Here is a 6000-nt window from a genome sequence, read left to right on the forward strand (position 1 = left end):
TTTTTTGTGTGGATTTTTTTCTACTTCTCTTCTTCTTCACTTAACCATTTTTATTTTTTTTTATTTTTTTTTTTTTTTATACCTTTATCATCTAACGTGGTTATTACTTAGATACCTTAGCGTTACTTCGTATACATTTTTAAGGCGATGATTCAATTGAATGAACTCATTTATAAACGAACAGCCAATGTGTAGGGTCATCGTTTTTGCTCTCGGCAAATCGTATATTCTGAATATGATACAAATCTGAGGGGATCGGGTGAAGATACTTCAAAAGTTTAATGTCAATCTTTTCACAGAGGAAAGCATCGAATTGATTTGAATTCACGTCAACTGTAGCTATAGCTATGCAAATTATTTTAAACAAATTCTAAGTAATCTTGGCTGAGGTGTGCATATTTTTTTTTTTTTTTTTTTCCGTTTCGTCCTCCCAGATTTGCACAATATATACATACATATAGATTATATATATATATATATATGTGTGTGTATATTTACACGCTTCTTGATTCCCGAAAATTAATGTCAAAAGTATTAGGATAATTGCTGTCGAATAAGGATTGCCAAATGGTGAAAAGAAAGATGTGCTTAAGATACGTGCGAACTGCTTGAAAATGTTATATCACGAGCGTAATACGATTACGCTATAAAATCAGATATATTTATGAACGAATGAAAATTTACGCAAATTAATATTCAGAAATTTCTTCTCTTTAAACGCTTCATACGGATTACGGTAATTTATTTTATACATGTTGGTTAATACGTTCTTGTAATGAATTCGGGGATTAAGAAACGGCCCATAAAAGTATACAGAGTATTTCTTACGGCGATATAAATGTTATTTAAAAGAAAAAAAAAAAAAACTGAATTAATAATTACATTACGACTCGAGACAAGCCGATCGTCCTTTACGAAATTCGGTTAAATAAATCATCCAGAATTGCACGAGTCTCAGGTGTGGCCGCAGGGCCGTCAAGCATCGCCACGGACGGTATCGGAGACGGCGTCAACAAAATTAAACATTCTACTGGTCAACAAACACAAATTCTAAAACATGCTTACTCGTCGACGATCCGTGACGTCGCTGCCGGCGATCGACGCACTCGAGGTTCAACGAAATATCAGTGATTGTCTGTGTCGTATAATAATATAGTACCTGTACAATATTCGTGTGCAGTGCGGGAAATTTTTTCTTTCTTTTTGTTTTTTATTTCATCTCTCTCTCTCTTTTTTTTTTTTTTTTTTTTTTTTCCGAATCGAAGAATACCGCATGAAAATTTTTCACGTCTTTTTTAAATACGAAATCGTTGAGTATCGTCGAAAGAAATAAACGACAAAAGTCAGTAGTTGCAAGGTTAAAAAATTAGTCGAAATCAACGATGATACGGATAATATTCATCGGGTTTTCGAAAAATCTTCATTTTTATCGGTATTTTTCATTCTGATCGTTGTTAATTGTTATTCGGCTTGTCTCGGCACGGAGATAACGAGTTTCGAGCCAGTGCAGACATCTCAGTAAAGAAACTCTTATCTCCGAGCACTAGAGTCGAGTATACACCTGTGCACAGTCGTTATTAGTATACAAATCGTCGCGAATATCACGCAAAAGTTGATTCATTTAAAACTTCTTTTTTTTTTTCTCTATTTTTATACCTGAATTTCGTGGATAATTATTATCGTACAAGCAGATCGAAAGAATTTTTTTTACATTCGTTTCATAAAGGTTTTATGAAAATGTCTGCGTGTACGGAAAAATACGGATTATAATAATAAATTTACATTTATTTTGCCGCTGAAAATATACGCGAATGATAAAAGTGTCATTAGTTTCTTTTTTTTTTTTTTCTCTTCCTCTCTCGTTATTCTTTTCATTTCTTTTTTGTTTTTTCTGTTTCTCTAAGTTTAATCACATATTGTTATAATCTGACCATCAAAAAATACAGAAAATCTTATACATTTGCGATACTTATTTCATGTATTCTTGCCTTTGTACGAAAGAAATAAAATGAATTTTTATTATTCATTATAACTTTACTCTCTTTTTATTTTCGTTTAATCGTTTGTTTACTCATTTTCTTTCGATAAATTTCACCCCGTTGTATTATTATACCTATGTATATGATGAATGTTTTTTAAATGTTTTTTTCCCCACATATATACATATACATATATTATATACATATACATACATACATACATGTTAATCGAAAAACATTTTACGTATATAAGGTTCGCGCACACGACTGTTCACGATCGATGTACATTGAAATTATATATTATAGATTATGGTATTGCGGTAGGCGAGAAAACAGGGCGAAAGTTGGATTTCGGTGTAATTATATGTAGATCACGGGATAATCTGGGAAAGAAGCTTTCGATTTTGAAAAACGGAAGAAAGATAACCGTGACGAAATCGTCAAGGATTAAGGTGACGAAAAAATTTTGGTGCGCCCCGCTGTATTGATTCGAAATATTAGCGTTATATAAAAATGAGTTGAACATTCTACGGAAAAAAAGGAAGAAAAAAAAAAAAAAAAAAAGAAAGGGGAGAAAGTATAATTGAAAGATAATAACAATAAATAAACGTCTGCGCGTCGAATTTCAGCTCCGCTGATTACACTGGGACGGTGTTAAAGCTATAACTAACACTAAATTTGACTAATTAATTTTATCGTAGAATATATATAATGTGTATATGTATAGTATATATAGTATATTGACCAGGTAACGCGATACACGCCTACATGTACAATATTACATAGTTTTCATCGTATACATCATGTCGCTTAACCGTAAAAAATAATCTTATTGTTAATCATTTACAGTATAAGTTGATTAGAAGAGAAAAAAAGCTTTTTCAAGCTTTAATCGCGAACTGTTAAGCTGGCAAACGGTACGAAAAATAATCCGGTATCACTGGTGTCGAAAAGCAACGGGGATGAAGGCCGGGCACACCGCGCGCGAAGAAGCTATAGAAATAAATTTCGAGGAGGGGGATGGCGAAGAAATTTGGAAAAAAGAAGACGAGGATAGTTTCGGGCCCTAGGAAAAACCTACCGCTCACAAAACCTACGTGTGTGTGTGTGTGTGTGTGTGTTTGTGCACATAATAATATGTATATTCTATCGTACATCATCTGCTCGTTATTATTTTATTATTACTTCACGTTTTCTTCTAATTCACTGTCTCTTTCACATCCACTCTCTCCGTATATAATATACCTCGGACGTACTTTCGCACCTTATCGCGCCTTCGAACTTGAAGTGTGTGTGTGTGAATCTATATATATATATATAATGTTATATTTTAGGGTCGAGCACGCACGCATGCACGCCAATCTCTCGCTCTCGTGTGGTTGGTTTTCGTTTTTTAACTTTTGTTTTCTCCTCCTGTTTCAGCGATAAGATTTGTAAATTTCAATTTTATCATTTTTACAATCTTTATTATTATGATTATTCATTCACCTCTCCTCGTCAATCGCATATATCGTATTTATATGCGGAAAGACGCGAGTTTGGCCAATAATACTTGTTTCTTTGATATTTGAAATTTTGTTATTGCACGTTACACCTTTATTTTTCATTTCATTTCAACAAAGAGTACGTTCAATACCCTTGCGCGGGAAAAATATGTACCTACTGTTGTAAAAAAAGAGTGAAAAACCAGAAATAAAGATATAAACAAAAATCGAAATATGAACGAAACAAAAAGAAATCAGATAAAATGAAATTAAATTTTTTTTTCTCAAAGTACGCTGATATATTCGAGGGCGTGTAAAAAACATACCTACTTCCTTTTTCTCGCATTTCACATTGTGTGTGTGTTTTTTTTTTGTGTGTGTATGTGTCCCATGTGAACGGACAGAGTCTCCGATCGAGTCCGCTGATTAGTGTTCAATTGAATTTAACTATTTATACACAATATATTATAGGTAAATTATAATAATTATTATTACAATTATATATATATATAGGTATCATTAGAGTTCCCAAGTCGTCGATCGGCGGCGATTCATGTTCCGTGGGAGCGAATATGTATCACGCATCATATCATATAGTATATGTAAATATATATAATGTTTTTTTTTTACATACGTACTATAAATTTCAGATGGTATATATCGAGCAAATTATACAAGTTAGAGGTATTACGCGCAATACAAATTTTCCCCCGTCAGACGTTAACGCATTTTATTCACCGTCGATCAATCGATCGATCGCGACACAACATTACAATCCTTCGCTAAAAATTTACACTTTTCACTTTTTTCCAATTTTTCCGTCGCAGCCGAACATGGAGCGCGGCTATATTACGTGTGTAATTTTTGTTCTATTTTTTTTTTTATCTCCCCTTTGTGCAGTTGCATTTCGTTATTTCATTATCATTTTCATCTCTCGTCCGTCTACGAAAACGTGTTCTTCATTTTTTTAAATTTATATATATATATATGTGTATATATATGCAAATTTTAACTTTTTTTCTTTTCAATTAATTTTATCTTTACCCAATTTCTTCAATTATATTACAAGGGGGTTGCGTTATTTGTACATATAATCAATTTCTTTCTCTTTTATTATTCTTCTTCATTGTTTTTGTTATTCATATTTAATTTTCAACTTCTTTGTCCTCGTGTTGTTGTGTCGTTGTTTTTTTGTTTCGTTTTTTTTTTTTTTTTTTGTAGCTGTTTTTCTTTTTGTTTGTTTGTGTCACCTTCTCCTAACAGATTAGTAAATTATTTATATTTAAGAACTGTACAAATTGAATGTCCTAAGAGAACGTCGACGCTCCGTCCCAGCACAACGCATGCATCAAGCACTTTTAATTCTCATATTATTTCTTTATCCCGTTAGAATTAGCAAGTTATTAGAATCATATACGATAAACAATGTAATTCTAATACGTCAAATTCTTTCCGTCAATCAATGATCTTTCAATATTTCGTCATACCTTCTTTCTATCATTTTTCCTTCAGTCGTTTTCTTGCCCACAAACATTTTTCTTTTAATCGTGTCATGATCTGGACATTCACGCGAGCACCGGTAATGTACATGCCCGCCAATTAACTATGTATATGTATATATATATATATATATATATATATATATATATATATATATTTTTTTTTTATATATATATATTTGCTAGAAATAGTGTATTGTTATTATTATAATTAATATTAATATTATCATTCATTATTTATTATTATTAATATTAATATTATTACCACTACATCTACGGCTATTGTTATTATTATAGTTATCGTTATAATCATTAATTATTAATATTCATTATCAATATTATTATATTTATAATTATTATTAATATTATTGTTATAATAATAATCATTATTAAATGTTATTATAATATTAATATTATTATTATTATATAGTCTCTCCATTGCAATCGTATTAAAATTTAACATTTATATTTCATTCGCTACAATATTACACCTCGTTATTTTGTACAGAGAACAATCACATGAATTTCCCCCTTCCCTTTTGTTTTTCCATTATTTATTTATTTATTTATTTACTTATTTTTTTTTTCTTCTCCGTCTCCACCGGAGCCGGCGTGATCGTCGAGATGCCTCAGAACTCGGAGCGATGACACGAAATGCGGTTTTATACATTAATCTGAACGTCGAATTGAATCGTTGACGTATTTTAACATGTATATATACATATACGTAATTTTTTATCGCGGGATTTGGCAGTGCAATCAATTCCCCCGTCTTCACACGGTTTAGTTCTTCGATTAATTACATGTATAGATATGACATATACACGAGCACACACACATCTATAAGCTGTGCGTGTCGTATGTACCGCATTGACAACCGATATTTCTGTTGATTAATATCCGTAAAACGACGTCGCGCAAATCTTCGGTGCAGGTGTTCTAACGACGCGCTGCAGCACGGCTTACGAGGTCTCAGACACCCCTTACCTTGAGGCTCTCCGTGCCGACGACGTCTGCGAAAAACATCCCTTGCTTATT

The sequence above is a fragment of the Diprion similis genome, chromosome 4 (genome assembly GCF_021155765.1).
Source record: "Diprion similis isolate iyDipSimi1 chromosome 4, iyDipSimi1.1, whole genome shotgun sequence".
NCBI lineage: Eukaryota > Metazoa > Arthropoda > Insecta > Hymenoptera > Diprionidae > Diprion > Diprion similis.